This window comes from Erpetoichthys calabaricus, chromosome 6, assembly GCF_900747795.2.
Source record: "Erpetoichthys calabaricus chromosome 6, fErpCal1.3, whole genome shotgun sequence".
NCBI lineage: Eukaryota > Metazoa > Chordata > Cladistia > Polypteriformes > Polypteridae > Erpetoichthys > Erpetoichthys calabaricus.
Genome location: NC_041399.2, coordinates 182122367 through 182142730, shown reverse-complemented (window position 1 = coordinate 182142730; position 20364 = coordinate 182122367).

Below are 20364 nucleotides of genomic sequence, written 5' to 3'. Positions count from 1 at the left end.
TGCTAGCAGATACTCAAAGGTCATCAGAATGCAGTAATAGTTATAGATCTGTTCACAGTGATTAAAGCCATAAATGAAAAACGAGGTGATTAAAATATAGCTAAAGATCTTAACATGGCTTGGAAATAATATCTTCTCTATTCCATTTATTCCTTCCTTCAAAAACACTTACCACACCCCCTAAAGTTTAAGTGAGGACTTTTGGGAACAGACAATGAATTATTTTATACTTTATGTCATAAATTATTCTTACTTCATGCACATTTATTAGCAAGTAAAATCACCCACTACTTTATAATACAATTGATAACAACAACAAAGACATTTATTTCTATAGCACATTTTCATACATACAATGCAACTCAAGATGCCTTTGCAAGATGCAAAAGAAAGAGTTACAAATAAAAAAAAGCAAATTAATATTAGATAAGAATAATAATGAATGAATAACATACAAGAAAATAATACCCATGTAAGATAGATATATAATTCATGGAGAAGAGGAGTCCTTATATGTAGAGTATCTAAAGATGACTTTGAAGATAAGGTCAGATGGCTGGAAGGACAAAAAAAAAATCAAGATTAAAAACAACATCTGCAGGGGTTCCAAGGTGAAAAGACCACTTGCCTTTATTGGGCATTCTACCTAACATAAATGTTCTCAAGTACATGTTATTTTGTTTTTTATGCTTCATCTTAGAGAATTCAACATGGTGGATCTCATGTGAGGTTGGGGTAACTCCTTTTATTCAAACAGGTAGCAAAGCGCCATCACAGAAGAAATGGAAAACAAAACAGAAAAATATTGATTATTAATGATTGCATATTTATTGAAGAAAATAATTCCCTTCAGTTATATGAGACCTAATTTTTCAAGCACTTTACTGAGGAATGAAAGACTAGAAATTGATCTGAAGTTACTGACACGAAGGGATCAAAATGGCTTTTTTGAAAAGTAAGCCTAATCAAAGACATCTTTAGGACAGTAAGAAAATGGCCAGGCCCCAATGAAATGTTAACAGTACCTACAATATCACTTGCTACAAAACTATAATAGCGTACAGCAGCTTATGTTTTGATTTGGAGGATTACTGAATATGAATAGCATGCAACTCTTAGCTATTAGAAATTTTTGATCAAAATTAGTTCTCGAATTTTCATGTATTCACTTAACCTATTCTATGTTTTTTCTTCATTTAATCCTGGTAGGATTTGAAGATGCTTATATAATTTAAATATTTATCAGGAAGAGGATTTAGCCTACAAAGACCTAGTTTCTGGAACCTGTCGATAAGCAAAAGCTAGACAGCAGAATCCTGTCATTACTTGTTTGAATATTGAATGTTTTCTTTCTGTACTTTATTTTTTTTTTCCTTTTTACACTCTTTCTATATTCTTTCTGCATTTTTATATTTTTAATGAGTGTGACTTAACATTAAATCAATTCATTTTTAATATTGCAGAAGGATGCATTATAACACATACAGTATGTATCATATAGGCACATATGCACTCTGATTATTGGGAACAATATACTAAAACTGGGTAAGGCCTCCTTTTGCTCCCAGCCCCAGTTCTTAGTGGCATAGATTTCAACAAATGTTAGAAACATTCCTTTGAGATTCTGGTCTATAGTGACATGATTACATTACATAATCTCTACCAATGGTGTTCTATTGGAATCTGATTTGGTGACTAGGAAGGACATTGAAGAGCACTGAACTTTTTGGAATGTTCACAAAACCAGTTTGAGATGACTTTTGCACTGTGACACGGTGTATTATCATGCTGGAAGTAGCCATTAGAACAAGGGTTACCAACTCAAGTCCTGCGGCCTCATGCATAACACTGTATGTAGAATTCACACTTAAACATGGTGAACGGACAAAAGCGGAAATGTTAAACCAACAAATAGTATGTTTTTCTTTGCCTCCACTTGGTATTTGCTGAAATTCTTCTATTTCTCCCCGTGCTTTTGCCATTGTCTTTTCCCAGAACGCAAAACATAAAGGGCTGTTTATATTGATTTGCATATTCAAAGAGGTGTAATTGTGGGAGGAGTCAGGGTGGAGCGACAGACGTGTGCACGAGCATTATTTTTCACACTGACTGGGATTTATGGAGCATAAGAACATGGAAGTTGGCATACGTACAGAATTATGCATCTGGATTTTTTTTGTGCATACGCACATTTCCGCCATGTTTTAGTGTGAATTCTACGCACGGCATTATGCATGAGGCCCCAGGAGATGGATGAAAGGAATGAACTGGGGCAGACAGAATTGTTAACTAGCTATAGCAAATGTGTCTGTAAACTAAAAGACACCATCAGAACCTGATTGTCAAAGCCAAAACACAAAACCAGAGCTTTTGAAATAAACCTTTTCACAGAACGCTGAGCTTAAGGGCTATTTATATTGATTTGCATATTCAAAGAGGCGTAATTCTGGGAGGGGTTTGGGGAGTGGCAGCAGGCACATGTGTTACTTTTCACGCTGACCGGGATTTATGTAGCGGAAGAACGTGGAAGTTGGCGAACACACATAATTATACATCTGGATTTTATTGTGTGTATGAACATTTCCGCTTTTGTCCGTACACCATGTTTTAGTGTGAATTCTACGCACAGCATTATGCATGAGGCCCCAGATGATTCAGACAACCTCCAGTCTGTCTTATGAATAACACTATTTGAGCCTGTAAACTGTTCCCCATGCGCATGTGTGTGACAGTACCCAGATTCACAAGCCTTAGCCACATGTTTTTTATAAAAAATCATAAACCTCCACTGACTCACTGTACCACAACTGTATGATTGGTTAAAACTGTTTACATGGAGCGGCACGGTGGCGCAGTGGTAGCGCTGCTGCCTCGCAGTTAGGAGACCCGGGTTCACTTCCCGGGTCCTCCCGGTGTGGAGTTTGCATGTTCTCCCCGTGTCTGCGTGGGTTTCCTCCGGGTGCTCCGGTTTCCTCCCACAGTCCAAAGACATGCAGGTTAGGTGGATTGGCGATTCTAAATTGGCCCTAGTGTGTGCTTGGTGTGTGGGTGTGTTTGTGTGTGTCCTGCGGTGGGTTGGCACCCTGCCCGGGATTGGTTCCTGCCTTGTGCCCTGTGTTGGCTGGGATTGGCTCCAGCAGACCCCCGTGACCCTGTGTTCGGATTCAGCGGGTTGGAAAATGGATGGATGGATGTTTACATGGAGGGATAGATAGATAGATAGATAGATAGATAGATAGATAGATAGATAGATAGATAGATAGATAGATTAGATAAGATGAAGAGACATCTATAAAGACATAAAAATATGAGATTTCTGTAAATTCTGAATAAGGTAAGGCAGTTGTTCCACTTTCTTTATTGTCACTTTTTTGGGCTCCCCTCCTCCTCTAGACCCCAAAAGAGATGGACTTTTTCCTTATGTGTGACAGCATATATATATATATAACACTCCTCTAAGTGTGGTATATCCAAGTATTAAATAGACAAATCCAGTCGTTGCGGTGCTACATGAATGGGGACATTTTAATGTGTTTTGTGCCGAGTCGCATTTTTCATAGCATAGTCTATGGTGCGTCTGTGTAAATGTTGTCCTCTGGAAACAAAGGGGAAAGGAGAGCGCTGCAGGACTGTGAGCCCTCAAGGTAATTTTCCTGTCCACCCATCAAGTCCTTCCAGGTTATTTCCTATTGTCACAGGAGGCTGGGGGGCAGACCCAGCTGGGACGCCTGGAAAGACCGGGAGGCGGTTTATTCATTCCCCAGGCCTCAAGGGAGCAACCGCCCTGGATAAAGATGGGACTACGGGGACGGAGCCAGGAGGCTCAAACCCATTGGAGCCCGTCGCTGCCACTAGGGGGCACCCCGAGCATCGTAGAGCCTGGGAAACCTGCACTTCCGCCACACCTGGGCAGGTGGAAGAAGGACCTTCAAGGAACGCCTGGGGTGCTTCCAGGTGCAAGGGCAGCACTTCCGCCACACCAGGAAGTGCTGCCGGAAGAACATCAGCGAGCACCTGGAGCACATCGGGTGATTATAAAAGGGGCCGCCTTCCTACAATCGGGGAGCTAGAGTTGGGAGTGGGAGCAGGACGAAGAGAGGAAAGGCGGCTCATGGACAGTAAAAGGCCTGAGGAAGGGTGTTGTGGTTCAGGACTGGTCTTTGGGGACTTTAGTTTAATAAAAGCGTTTGGTTTTTCTAAGCTGTCGGTGTCCGTTTGGTTGTGTCCGGGCTGAAGTTCTCACACAATTTAAATGAGAGGAAGGAAACAAGAAAAGAAGGAGGTGAGAAGGAGAAGGAAAGAAACCAGAACACAACCCCAAAATGCATCACAAAAGACAGAGAAACGCCAATCCGGGTCGGACTTGTAACGATCTTGCCATTCTCACAAAACCCTGAGGTTCAGTAGTATCAGGACATGCTGAGGACCATATGGTGAGACTGTTTCTTTTTTATTTCAGGAAAGGAGCAAACAATCAAGTGCTTCCATATTGTAGTTATCACTGGACAGTTTCTAACCAGCTCAAGGTTATTTCCATTAATCATTCTCTGGACAATTTCCTGGGGTTTACGTGTGATGTGTGTTTCTTGTGTGTCATATCTGTTTTATGTTCAGTGCAGGGTCAAGGGAGGGTTTGCATTGTATTTTTAGCACTGCACCATTTATTATAATATTCCACCATTCACTTGTAGGATTGTGGGTGTTAGTAGAGGGGAAAGATGAGATAGTTATAGTGGTTGGAATTTTGTTTCACTTCTTTTTCATTAATATATATATATATTCACTTTATTAATTTACTTACTGTTTACCTTTTTTGCCTATTTGATCACCGATTGGGAACGTAATTGGAAGAAGTACGGTTTGTCTAAGTCTAACGGCCCTTAGGTTGCCAGGCCACAGGTCTTGGTGGTGTAGTTGCTGGTCCGGACGATTGTGCCGGCCATTACACAGTAATAAGTTGGAAACTACGGTGGATGTGTCAAAAACTACTATCATTCTAAAAAACATGTAATTTTATTTCTCCTACTTTGGAAATGGAAGCAACAATTTGATACACCAGGAAACTGAACAGTGACACAGAAGGAAATGTAAACATGGTGCAGACGTCCATAGCCTAGTCTATTTGGTGCAGAAGGGATGTAAAGCTGGAATAAGGGAAAACTAATGATGTTGATTCCTCCAAAGCCTCTCCTAGGCACCTTTCCACTGAATAAACTGACTACCTTGGTTCTCCAGTCACTGAACTATTTTACAGTTCTGTGAAGCTTATTAAAAATCTCCAGTGGCATATTAAATGATTTCATAGTTGAAGTACCCACAGGTTAACTTAGTCATGTCATTCTGAAAATCTAACACAGTATGGCATGTCTGGATTCACATTTGTTAGAGCAAGTAGGAGTTAAGTGTATTCCTTAATGCGGTGACACTGATCATAAAGAAAGAAGCAAAAAGTCATTACAATATAAAGGCAGGGTTGTTCTTTTCTCCAAAGAAAAGTTGCTGTCACAGGACCATTATGCTTTTGAAGTATCACCTTAATAGCTTCAAAATTTCAATTGGTTTAATTCATTATAAAAAATTGCAATAATTGCTTCATTGAAGCGAACAGCACGATTGTAGTATTTTTAAGAAATCTAAATTCAGGAAAGTCATAAAAGAAACTGTATTTTCAATTAAAATGATCCTTACAATAGAGGGACACCATGACAACGCTAGCTGTTAGTGTACTGTACATGAAGTAGTTAATTGATTCTTTTGGATTTTGCAAATTATACTCAGCAGTCACAGAAAATAGCATTAGTATCTCTCTGCAGCATGGACGATAGGATGGTCTAATAGTACAGCTGACATCTCTCTGGTGAACTAAGAACGTATAATACTAGCATGCAGAAAACAAAACAGAAAAAGATAAAATATAATAATATGAAACACAACAAATTGAAATCAATCAAAACTCATTTGATAGACTCAAGTAAATTATACAAATCAGACAACAGCAACACAAAAAAAAAATACAGCCATGCGATAGACTTACAGCTCCAAATGGCACCAAATGTATGGCTATGTGTCGGTCACAATTTGTACAGGTCCTAGCAGTAGAGGCTCTGTGGTTGTGGTGTGGCTCACTGGTATGCATACTTTAGTTGCTAGTACAGAGTAGCACAAACTGATCTTCAAGTGTCAGCGGCCACACATCGGGTCCATGTAGATGAAGGTGGTGCGAGCTGAATGCATAAGAATTAGCCATGTGGAGCAGCACCTATCAGAACAAACCTTAAAAGGCCCTCGAAGAGAAAGAAAACATATTAAACCCTGAGAAATAATAATAACAAAAAATGTATTACAGTTTACAAGATATTTCTATCTTCTTGATGGAAGAAAAAACTGCAAACTATATGTGCAAATCTGAAACAAAAAAGATGCCCGCTGAGTAAAGCGCCACTTTAAAAAAAATGCTGTGCAGACTGGAACTTTGTGAGCACAGTGATATTTTTTTTTATTTATTGATAGTTTGTGGTCATTTGTTAGTTGCAGCATCAATACAGGAAAGCAGACAGCCAAAGTGCTACTACCTCTTCAGCTCCACCACTGCTTCTTTCACTGCTTTTATTTAGATTGCCTCATTGTATGGTTGGAAGCGCAGCCACAAATATGTGATAAACAAAATGTGTGCAGCGTTTGTGGCCTCTGGCAACTGGTTTTGGCAATTTCTTAAGATCATTCATACAATGATCCTCAAAACAATTAGGAATGGCTTCAACTTGATTGGCCATATTTTTATGTCTAAGAGAGAGACACTGACAACGTGTAAGCGCAACACCCAAGAAAAACATGTTTTATTGTTTTCTTTTTCTTTACACTTCTCAGACCAAAGCAATCAAGCTCATCTCACAAAAAGCAGACCTACAGCACATGGCTGCATAATCGAACCCTGTAATTCAATAATAACACAGTGCACATATATATAACATTTCTCCCCCTTCCCACCAGCAAAGAAATCTAAGTATATAACAGAACAGTTAAACATGAGACATAGTAACAAAATCCTGCAAGTGTCCAGGGCAAGAACACAACCGTGTGGGACATGGACATGGCTCCTGAGGCTGAATAACAGGCTTGGCTTCATTTTGTCCTACATTAACAGAGTCACCCAGCTGTGCATTTGGAATGGCCGAAAAATTTGCAATTCTACAGAAGAAATTCTACAGTAGATGGTGGTGGTGACACATTTCAAAGACATGTGGCATGCCACCGAGAACCATCAGCAAGACCAAATGTGGCTGGGCCAAGCTGTCGGGTGACTTGTACTGGAGAGGACCAGAAAGAGGCCATTTTGTTATTGCGATAAGGCTTCCAAACTCTTACCCAATCCGAGAATGCTATGCTGACCTCCTTGACCCGTTTTGATTGATCAAACCTTTGTTTCATTCTGTGTTGCTGTCTGGAGACAGAGTGTTTAATGCAAGGAACTGAAGGGAGGGCACAGGGCATACTCTGACCGAAAAAAGTACAAAGTCTGTCTAGAGGTAGGGTAAGCTCACGACCTAGCATAAGGAAAGCAGGCGAGACTCCAGTTGTACTATGCTGTGATGATCTGTAGTGCAAGAGGGTATTAAGCAAAACCTGATCAAAAGAACACCCTTGTGCCTGGTGTGCTCTGAGGCCATTTTTTAGTGTTTGTTTGAAATGTTCCACTCCTCCATTGGACTGTGGATGGTAACATGCAGTGCGAACATGATGAATCCCTTTTGATTGCAGAAATGAGGTAAATTGATTACTGGTGAACTGAAGCCCATTGTCCATAGTAGAGCACTTTATGGGGCAGAGAAGTGGGCATTCAAAAGTGTAACTGCGGTATCGTATGTGTCAGCCTGTCCCAAAGTTCCAAGCACTCACTGCCCTTTTGCTCCCAAGCAATGAACGAGTAGCATAATTGTTTGCGTGCGGTCAAAACATCCTCAAGCCCCAAGGAAGTGAGATAGACTTCAAAGGATTGTAGCCAAAGAGTCCATGGAATCAGAGGCTCACCAGGTAAAAGTAGGAAGGGAGGCGGTGCTGAAAGAGAAAAATTTTATGTCTAAGAGAGAAACGCTGACAGACGGTAAGTGCAACACCCAAAAAACCCTTTTTTATTATTTTGTTTTTCTTCACACTTCTCAGACCAAAGCGATCAAGTTCATCTCACAAAAAGCAGACCTACAGCACATGGCTGCATACTGTAATTGAACCCTGTAATTCACACATAAATAACACAGTGCACATATATATAACACATTTGACTGTACTTGATAGATAGATAGATAGATAGATAGATAGATAGATAGATAGATAGATAGATAGATAGATAGATAGATAGATAGATAATTGTATTACTTTATTTGTCCCCAGAGGGAGATTTGGCTTATTACAGAAGCTGTTTAAATAAATAAATAAATAAATACATAAACAGATAGATAAATAAATATTTATACACACACACTATGGTTTGAATCCACACCAGAAGGACTAAAAATAAAGAAAAGAAAATTTCAGTCACAGTGAGGCATTACACAGGTGTATTGTTGTTGGTATAAAGAAGCTCCTATAGAGTTTCTTGATACATTTCTGCTGCATAATTCTTTGGCTGAAACTCATCAGTGTCTGTGTGTCAGAAAGAGGATGTGCAGCACTGTTCATAATGGCACCGAGGCTTGTTTTAATTATCTTCTTTGTTTGTACCTCTAGGGGATCCAAAGTGTGTTGTATAACTGAGCTTGCTCTTTTAATTAGTTTGTTTAGATTTAGTGGGTCTCTTTTGAAGTGATTTTACTATCATGGAGTTGTAAAAGATGTGAAAGATGTCACTACCTACATTAAAGTAACGCAGTCTACTAAGGAAAAATTGCCTGTTCTGCCCATTCTCATATACGTAGTTCCTTTGGTTTCTGAGGCCAGTCCAACTTGTCATTTATGTGGATCCCCAAGTATCTGTAGGAATGCACCACCTATACATCCACTCCCTGAATAGTGACCAGACATAGAGGCTGTTTGGTACAGCGAAAGTCTCTAACCAGTTTCTTGGTTTTGTTGATATACTTGCCTAAAATTGAGGTGAAGAAACAAAGAAACTGGTTAGAGACCTTTGTTGCACTAAACAGCAAAAGTTCTAATCCTTTGAATAATTAGATTCTCCAAAAAAACATTATTTTTTATTTTTCATAATGATAGCATGATGACATCATGCATCAATATGACAGCTAACCATGCTCACAGCAACTGATGTTGTTATAAGGCCATGGTGAAAGGAGAACATTTACGCAGAAATATGCAGTGCCCAAGGGAATAATTACACCACCAAATCACACCGCTGTGATGACAGAAAATAAACAAAAAAAAAAAAAAAACAGCATAAACGTTATGAAAAGTGACAATAAATGAATCCTGAGACTCCCAGATGCACTCCTGACAGAAACAATTATGTGCACAAAGCTCTGGCACAGATGTAAATGTATGCTTCAGTATTTAAGTAAATTGGTTGTCAAAAGACAAAGCCTGGCACTTTCAAAAAAGATCATAAGAGCTAGTAATCTCACCTGGCTTTTAGCACTTCTTTTATACTGAAACAAATGTGACTGCTGTGATGTTAACACTCTTGTGATATGTGGCTACAGTCAGTTCAGGTGTCCACACACCTGGGTGTTGTCATCAGTATGCGTTATTCATTTTTCTGTGTTCTTACTGTACAAATATATATACATTTTACATCATTTTGTGAGTTTTAGTATTCAAAGATTTTATTCATTGAAGATTCATTATTAAATTGAATATTTTTAAAGTCGTACCGTGATGCTGTTAAAATGAGCTATTTTCTTACATTTTGCCTTCCCAATGCAATGAGATCTAAATACATGATGTACATGGAATATGGGGTTTTGAACCTCAAGAAATATGATTTTTGCACTAATTTATTGCCTTATGTAATATTTAAAAATCTGTGTTTTAATAATGTCTTATCACAATGCCATTTTGCTAATGAGTTGGGTGTTCCTATTTTTTAGCATTTGTATCAACCGCTGACACAGCAGTTCTTCCCTGGACCCTCACGAGTATGGGTGGCACATTATATTCCAGAATATCTAATATTAGGATTCCTGTGTTGGAATGTGTTGCTTTATTTTGATTTATCTTTTTCTGGTTATGAACATATATTTTGATGACAGAGTTTGGTTTTTGGCCTTTGGCAAACATACCTTTGACTTATGATTTTTGGTTTTGGAATAATTTTTCCTTTCTCTTTTAATTCTTTTGACTCCCCCTTTCATCTCCTGGTCTGTCTGCATTTTGTCCTTTTTAGGACAAATCTTTTCCCCTCTTTAAAGCACAATAGGGACATGTTCATCAACTGTTTGCCAATTCATATCCATTGGCTGTTAGGTTTCCAGGATTTGGGTACATGTCCTTGTATAGAATGTTGGTTAGTATTTAAGAGACATAATGAGACTAAGGATTATTGTAAGAAATAAGAAAAAGACCAGGAAGTGACACACAATTTCAGGCTTAATCACAGTCAGGACAGGCATAAGGTCGGGACTGAGCAAATGAGAACAACGAGACAACCAGGAAATAAGAGGGCAAAATGATAATCGAAAGACAGAGGTGAAAAAAATGTCAAAACCAAAATGAAAGCCTGACACTAGAGCCTACTTAGCTTTTAAACGTACAGTACTATGCTACAGATTCTTCAAGACTTTTCTTTATTCACAGATGGATAACTTACTCTGTAACTTTTGCGATATTTATTCAGAGATGGCGTTCCCATGACATGTCCCAAAGGCATTGTGATAACAACAGAAAACAAGATAAAACTTTTTCAAAACAGATCGATTTGAAAATGAAACTGTAAAAACAGAGTACAGATAACAAAAAACTTAAAATAGACCAATTTAAAAATATAAAATATTTATAATATTTATATGATATATATATATTATATTATGATATATATTATATATCACAGCCAGGAAAACAACTCAAGAGACTCTACTGGCTTTTAGTCTTTTTAATCTGTGATTGACACACAGCAGCTCTTATTTGCAAATTGAACCTGAAGTTAAGACGAAAGTGAATGCAGCCAGCTAACAAGAATAATGAAAAGTAAGAGAAATAACAAGGAATGTAATAACTTAATTTCTTCTTGACCCAGCTTTGTAAAGACTACAATATACGTCATCAAGGTTTATGTAAACATTTTCATTCAGCATATGACTATTGATCCCTCACTGATCCAGCTTCCTTGGTTTGAATCCTGTGCTCTCTTACTGTCTGAGTGAAGTCTGCACATTATTCCAGCACATATTTTCTCAAATATCCCCTAAAATGTGATGTTTGTAATTTGCAACTCTAATTAGCCCTCCATGAATTTTAGCTGTTTTGTTATGCTGCACTATATAAAATCGATCAATACATTTTCAGCTATTTTAAATTATTATTACATCAATGAAGTCTAAATCTTTCTCCCTCACAATATTTTAACATCCCTGTCTCTTCAATCACATCTTGTCAAAATGCCAAAACACTCCAACAGGGGAATTGCATCTGACAAACTACCATTCTGAAGTGCCTCTTTGAAATCGTGTTCAAATTTCTCACCTGTAAGCCACCAGTTCAATGATCAATACCCGCCTGTTGTAGTTCTGCTCACTGGAATAATAAGAGGGATGGTATAAATGTCTGCTCTCAGCTCAGACCTCTAATATTTTGCTTCAGCAGTGCAAAGCAGAAATATCAAGGTTGGGATTATAACGTTTAGTGACAGTTTTGTAATCTCACTCTATTGCTGTTCAGTGCTCCTTAAGAGTGCTGCATACTGCTGAAGTGTCCTTTGTCCACAGTGCTCAGTTTTATCAGATACTAATGTGTATTAGAAAAAAAATCCATTGTGATTTCTTATAATATCTCTATTGGGCTACAGTTTCTTATGAGGTGTGTAATTATTCAGTGTTCTGTTCTGGTGTATTTTTTGAACATTAAAAAGAAAACCAAATAAATAAAAGGACACGAGTACTTTCTTGAACTTAATATTTCAGCTCTGTAATAACAGGCATAAGGTTCTGAACTCTTTTTTTCTGCTGAAGTATCGTATTTGAACTTTTCTTAATAGATTTAGAAGTTGGTATTTTTTCATATTTAATTGCTCTTTGAAATATTTCATAAAGTGTCACACTGGCACATTTGAAACACAGTCTGCTGTTTAAAATAATCTCTTAGCTTATATAATGGTTGCCTTTTAATTGGGCAAATACTGGATTTAGGCAGCACAAAAGAAGAGAGTATGAACTGAACTTGTAATTATTTTTGAGGTATGCATGCAATTATCCATTTGTAATTCTTAATCCGTATTGCTTGGTAAACATAATTTTTCTCATTTTTAATTTCTCATTAGTTTTGTTTGCTTTGTCCAGATTCTTATTACTGAATTGTTGCTTTCAATATATCTAATTAATCGATATGATTAGCTGGCAAATGAAATACTAAAAATCATGTATGCTCCATTTTTGCTTTTACAGCCTGTGTTCTTTTGGAGACTCAGATTTGCTTCAGCCATATACAGTCATGTGAAAAAGTAAGTACACCCTGTGGAAACTTTTTCAACATAATTGATTAGGCAACCACTGACTATAGATAAAGGTTAAAAAAACAGAAAATTTGCCTTTTCAATCATTTATTCATCAAAAATATCAAGAGATGTAATGGTCTACTGAGGAAAAAATAAGTACACATTTTGCATAACAGCCCACCGGTCTCTGATATTGACTCAGTGAAATTTTTGACCATTCCTCTATGCATAATTCATCCTGTTGCCAGATGTGTCTAGGTGTTCTTGCATGTACTGCCCCCACACAACAACAACAACATTTATTTATATAGCACATTTTCATACAAACAATGTAGCTCAAAGTGCTTTACATGATGAAGAAAGAGAAAAAAGACAAAATAAGAATTAAAATTAGGGAACACTAATTAACATAGAATAAAAGTAAGGTCCGATGCCCAGGGAGGACAGAAAAAACAAAAAAAACTCCAGATGGCTGGAGAAAAAAATAAAATCTACAGGGGCTCCAGGCCACAAGACCACCCAAACCCCTCGGCATTCTACCTAGCATAAATGACATCAATTAGTCCTCATTGTATTCAGGGTTCTCATGGAAGAATTTGATGATGATGGTCATGTGGACTTAATCCATCAATGTAGGGACATCACGGTGCTTTGATTAGGTGGTGGTGGCGCAGATCGCCACCACAAAAATACCGAAAAAGAACAGAAGAGAAAGCAGGGGTTAGTACGGATTTTGGAGCTACCATGAATAATAATGACAATTAATTGAATATACAGAGCATCAGGATTAAACTAAGATGAAGCTATGAGAAAGCCATGTTAAAGTAATGTGTTTTCAGCATTGTTTTAAAGTGCTCCACTGTATTAGCCTGGCGAATTCCTATTGGCAAGCTATTCCAGATTTTAGGTGCCTAACAGCAGAAGGCCACCTCACCACTTCTTTTAAGTTTAGCTCTTGGAATTCTAAGCAGACACTCATTTGAAGATCTAAGGTTATGATCTGGAGTGTAAAGTGTAAGACATTACGAAATATAAGATGGAGCAGATTATTTATAACAAGGTTTTTATTAGGCCAGTGCATAACCCTTGTAGATACCAAAGCAAATGGACTGGCATCCGGAGTAGGTGGAGAATGAACCATTACTTGGCCAGGAGTCCATAATGGAAGGACAGCATGGAAGGTGCTGCAACCCAGCTGGGATGGTTGGCAATCCTTATCCCAGTCAGGGTAAAATACAAATGAATGAACTAGGTAAACATGGGTTTGAGAGACAGTTCCTTTCCCACACATGATAGGTGGCAGTGTTCCTCCAGGCTGGTCTCAATTAGGATTATGCAGAATTGCATGTAAATGGAAGTTTGGAAGAGTAGCCCTGTTGGGGTCCATGGGTGCCACAAGAGGTCTCTGTTGGTGGGGGACTGCCCTGGTTAACCCCTGCAGCAACACTGGAAGCATTCCTGAGTCCAGTTTAAAAGAAGCCTGCAGCATCTTTTCTGGGAGGCAGTGTCCGGTGGCAGCAGGCAACACTCAACAGGAGGGAGGAAACAGTTTAATGGTTTTGTGTGATTATTGGCTATGCTTCTCTGTATAAAATGCTAGCTGGATTAAAAATCCATGATTTGAAACTGTGACAGTGCATGCATTATTGGGACTGGGATTTAGGGATTAGTGGTGCCCCACTTGTAGTTACACACTCCATTCCTTCTATTTGAGCCATTCCTTGGTGGACATGCTAGTTTACTTTGGATCACTATCATGCTGAAAGCTCCATTTCTGGTTCAAACCTCAGTGTTCGGACAGATGGCTTTACATTTTCCTTAAGCACATTTTGATGTAATGGAGAATTCATAGTTGACTCGATGACTGCAAGTTGCCTAGGCCCCAAGGCAGCAAAGCAACCTAAAACTATTTCTGCTACCAAAAAAGGCTTTTTCCTGGCATACAGGTCAAATTTCTACAATCTGTTTCCAATTGTAGATGTATGCACTTTGATACTAACTTTTGCAAGACTTGCTTGCAGATCCAGAAATGAAATTTAATGGTTCTTGACTTATTTTAGTATGAAAAGGTCAGTTGATGGACAGAATTTGCTAGCCCAGCCAGTCCTGGATAAATTATTTGACAAGTCATTTGAATTTTTAACCACTTGAAAATGATTTTCCTCACAGTGGAATGATTGATTTCAAATAATTTGGCTTTTTAAGTCCATTAAAAGGCTTATAGGCATCCACAACCTTCTTTCTGAGGGCCTTGGAGATCTCTTTGGATCTTAGCATGATGACATCCCATACCTCAATACCAAAGAAAACAGTAGATCCTAGATATCTGTGTTTTAATAAGACAAAGTCCAGCTGCATACTCCATAATCATGATGACATCACAGACGTCAAAATCAAACAGAACAGCAGACTCTTCATATCTGTGGTTTAATAAGACAGAGTTCAGCTGCATATAATGTGGGACACCTGATTCTTATTTTGTGGATCTGAAATGGTGGTAAGTATAGGGTGTCACACACGCCAGAGCGTCACCTTCCAGGGTCATCTAAGGTATGCCATACCATCCCAGAATGAGAGAGGGCACGGTCACTAACACTCTTGTCTCCATTTTCCCCTCACAGCCTTAGAAGCCCCGCCCCTTCCGGTCCAAATACTATAAACAGAGACGTCACTGGAAGGTGGTGCTGCATTTGGACCTGAATGCCGACTGTCTGGAACTCCTCCAAAGCCTGACCCTACCAGAAAGTGCCGCTAGAAGATGACAAGAGGTACTGCCTATTTTCGGTTTGAGAAGCACAATTTTTTTTTTTGCTGTTGTAAATTAAACAGTGTTTTGCCTGGTTGGCACCAACGATTTTGGGACTCACTCTGCCTTCTCACTTGCTCCAACAGAGGTACTTACTTTTTCCACATGACAAATCTGCATATCAATTTCATGTGTCATTTGCTCAAATATATCACCTTTATCTGTAGGCACTTTTTGGTATGAAAATTTAATGTTTGCCTGTTCAAATATGTTGTCAGCAATGTCTGTGAGGTGTACTAACGTTTTCACATGACTGGGGTATTGTAAAGACCTCCACATTGAAGTTCAAATACATCTATTGTTCTTTTAGTTTGTTTATTGTCCTGCCGTAGGGTCATTTGTTAAACATCTAATTAAATGCCAAAAACTGTTTAAAAATAAAGAAAATATAAAAGATTTTTGTGTAACTGAATAGCATTTTAAGCATCTACTCACTATTTTCTCAAAATAACTGTAAGATGTTGTCTGGCTATCCAGGATTTGCTGGTGCCATAGATGTCACCAAGATGGCACATGATGCCACAGCAAGAAGTCCTAAACTACAGAGAAAACTAACCATTCAATAACTGGAGGTGTGTGGGTTGTGAGTGGATACACTAGGCTTTTATGCTTTATGGAGAATTACCTAACCTCTCATGACCCTACTGTTCATTATTAATAATTTAGCTTGAAAGCTAGTAAATGCTCATTCTTTGAATTAAGGACAAATCCAGTCTGAAAGAAAACAATAATTACAAAAAGTTGACAGGAAATAGTTAGAAAGATAGATCGGTTCTGATTCATTCTGGCACATCCAACTATGCTTCTATTTTTCGGTCTGCCTTTTCAGCTTCTGTGTCTGTGTTAAATAAGAAAATCTGTTTTGCAGTTGTGAATTGTTGAGAAGTTGAGAAGTTGAGAATTATTCAGCGCTGCTGCTTTGTGGCCGAATAATGTAGTTCTCAATATGAAGTATTACATCTTGTTAGAGATGATTAACAATCTGGGCCATTATATACAGCAAATATCAATTAATAAAAAACAGTCCAGTCAGATGCACTTAGGTTATAAGCATTACATCTTTGTCATATTAGTGACTAGTCAATCCCCTGCATTTCTTATACTGTATATATGTATATATACAATATACTGTATATACAAATTTGTGGAAGCCAAGGTCAGGCTGGCATCCTGGCAGGAAAATATGGTGGTTCCTTACCCAGCCAGAAGGTCTTTATAATGAGGGGAGAGTAGGAGATGGTCTCCCAGAGAAATATGCTCCCTCTCTGCATTGGGTGGCAGCATCCTTCTCCCATTTGTGTAGGGTAGCATGGGAACTGTGTGAGCAGTCCTGATGGGTTACTTGTGTGCCAACAAGGGAAGTTGCCAGAAAGACCTGGAAGTGCTTCTTGGTGGCAATGTTATAGCACAAGGTAAATAAAAATATTTGTTTGAACCTGGGAATTGTAAGTGAACGTGTGTTTAGGAATGAGACTCTGCCACATCCCCTACAGGTCACCATATTAATATATATATATATAGGTCCGAATTGCAATCTGATTATTTGGGTGGTCACCTACCAGGTAAAGCTTATGGTCAGAATTCACAAACTGGGCACTTCTGTAGACTTCTGTAGACCTTTAGTTCTGTAGGAGTCTCCAGTGTCTGCCCACGAAGATGTGATTGATCTCTTTTCTGCATCACCAGGATTGGAATACCAAGACATGGAGATATGCGAGACATGGATGCTATCCAGTGACCTGAGACGAAGAGTGGACTCCTTCAGTACTGTGTCTGTTTGGAGAATATTTGGGCACCGATGGTTTGACTGCTGCATGAGGCACATTGCCCGTATTGTGAGGGAGCATCAGTTACGGCACTACCACTGTCTGGCGTGATTCCTGGGTGATCTGGCTCACAGGATCCTCGTTGCTGAGGACCCAAGCAGCTGGACCAGGCCAAGGGGATGCACACATAACACCTGGCTGAGGTAGACAGATGGTCATTTGCGTGTGGTGGGACTGGACTGTGTATGTGCCTGGGGGATTGCCATCAGGGATCGCGAACTGTTTCATTGTGAGGTGGGTTCGGCAGCGTGCTGTACCAGTGCATGCTCCTCAGCCTGAACCTTACGTGTATGTCTCCCACATACTAGTAACAGTAGTATAATGCAAAAAAAGAAACAAAAACGTTGTCAGTACAAGTTACTATTAAGTGGCCTCATGAGCCTGGTTACAAATTGTTCTAGAATCCCATTGTGCAAATGCTAATTTACCCATTTACAGAACCTGGAGAAAAATGATCTCAAAAGAAAGCAATGGTCTTTGTTAAAATTGTTAGCCTTTCTGAGGAAATGAATGTTATATTTTTCTTGGGCAGAAGAGAGGTGTATTCCTTTCCAATTTCTTCAGCCTCCGTACTGAGGTGCTATGCCAAGCTGTAATACAAACAATCAGAACAGCATTCACAGTGTATCTGGAGATAATGATGAACACACATCATTCTTTTCCTAGATATATCTGTGGAGGGGCTTCATTTACTGCTTATTCCTCAGGTGCTCTTCTAATCTTAGCAGTCGCCTGAAGTTCTATATCAGCAGTCCCTGCAGTACCAGTTCATCACTGAGGCGTAAACTGTAATATCTCTTTGCAGTGTCTATTGGCTTCAGTTTAAGCATTTGAATAGTATTCCTTATGTTTGTGCACACTTCGCAGTCCATGTTGTTGGTGATACTAGCACTCGGTAATGCTTCTTCCAGCTCTGTGACCTCTTTCTTAGTCAGTACTGTAGGGGCATTTTCTTTTTGAAACAAGCATAGTCTATTGGATCCCTGCTACAAACATTCTCTTCATGCCTCTAATACCTTTCTAAATCTCTAAAAAGATCACACCTGTTGTGTATCTACTACAGATTCTGCATTAGTTGCATGTGTTCAGGTGTAAAAATAAAAAAAACACCTTGTGCTACTTTTTATTAAGTGGCATGGGTTTTCAGTAAATGCTGCTTTTCAGTAAACAACATCCTTTGTTGCTAGGCAACTTATCATGCTATTAGTGCCTTCTTGCAACATTTAAGCTAATTTAATGAAAGCTTCACCTGCATGTCATGTCTTTAACTTTTTGTTCCCTCCTGCTCAAGGTTCCATTGCACCCTTTGGGTTTCCTTGTGTCAAAGGTAGGTATGTAACCTTAGGTTTTTTTTACAATTATGATTTGCTTTTGTCTTGTCTTTTTTCACCTTTCTTTTCATATGCTGACATCTGCTTGTTGCAATTACTACTTAGCTTTCACAGTGTTTTCTGTTTTATACAGCCTTGTAGCTGTCACCCTCCATTGTCTTCTTTGAACTTGCCTATGCCTGCCAACATTCCACCATGTGTCACTGCCTGGCAATGGCAACAAGTTAGCCACCACCTGAAGCTTACTACAGCTCAACATTTTTTTGTCTTTTAACACATGAGTAGTTTTCCAAGCTCATGACCCTTATTTCTACCCTGTCAACTTCTTTGATTAGCCCTTTTGTTATTTGCATTTCTCCATTTGTCCATCCAATATCAGAAGCCATTATGTCCATTGCAAGATGATGGTATTTTAAAGCTCACTCCAGCAGTAAGGTAGAAACCAATACTGGATGGAAGGCTAATAAATTATAAGACAGACACTCAAATGGTCAATTTAAAGTTACCAGTCAAGCTATTATGAAAGCAGATATACAAACTTCACGCGGTGTAATAAGACTCGAGCATGAACATAAATGTTTGGGGAATGCCACCCTGTATACCTGAAGATATGCAAAAAAAAAATATGTCTTTACAGACATGAGTTCAAAATGGAACTGATACAGAGTAGGATGATGTTGGATTTATATTTTGAGAACAGGAAGAGGAGGAATCTTGTGAGACGTGGAACTGAAAAAAAAAGTTCATCATGATGCAGGACCTTGAGAGGCAGAAGTGGCGTCATTAGGAGGCAAGGGTATACAGAGGGAAAAAAAGAGAGAGCATCACTGGACAGCGCCAACCCCTGGTTCGGCTGAGAAACACTTACTGTATTTTTGAGCCCGTAAAATGTCTCCCATGTGCACATGTGTGATAATAGACAGTCTACGTATCGGAAATCTAAACCAAGTACCTGCAGCTCTAAATCACCAGAGTTTAATTGTTGCATGTTCGTGAATAAACTTTCTTTATACATCAAGCGGTGCAACTTGGACAAATCATCAGTGATGAACCCAGGGTCATAACGTGTTTTGGTTCTTTGATCACCAGACGCCCTCACCTGGGTGACCCAGCTGGGGGGGTCAGTCCCCCAGCTTATGTCCAAGTAATGTGCTGCACCATGGATAAGCCCCTATTGATCCTCAACTACTTTGACACTTTTTCTGCAGTGTCAACGATGTTCTTGGTAGATTATCTTTCCTGCAACCCTCTAAAGCCAAGGAGATAGAATGCACAATGTAGAGACCACCCTGCAAAACCTCTGCAGCCCACCTCAATGGGCTTGCATCCTTCCTTCCACCCATGCCTTCTACATTCTTCTACCAGTTTTCTTGTGCTCATGGACCTCGTCTATTCAGTCTTCCCAGGGAACAGTGAGTTCCATCATGATCACTCACTTAGACTGGTCTGATGTTAATACCAAATCTGTCTTGAGTATCGTCGTCATGATGTGTTCTGGAAACTTTAAATGCTTTCCTATGTCAGCCTTCACTGTGTGCCTTATAGGGAGCTGGTATTTGCTTTGTTGAATTCCCGTGCAGATTTTGTCAGCATCTGCCTTCAGCACTTGGTCATGGCACCATCTACACCTCCCCTCTCCCAAGGCTTCTGGGCAACATCTCAAGATGTGCTCCAAAGAACCTCTTGCCCAGCACAGTCTGGGGTATCAGTTAGAACCTAGCAATGCAGGTTGGATGGGCCTGTAAGGACATCATACACTAACTGAATCAGAAACTTCAGTCTCGCTGGTTCTAATTTCCAAAGTTC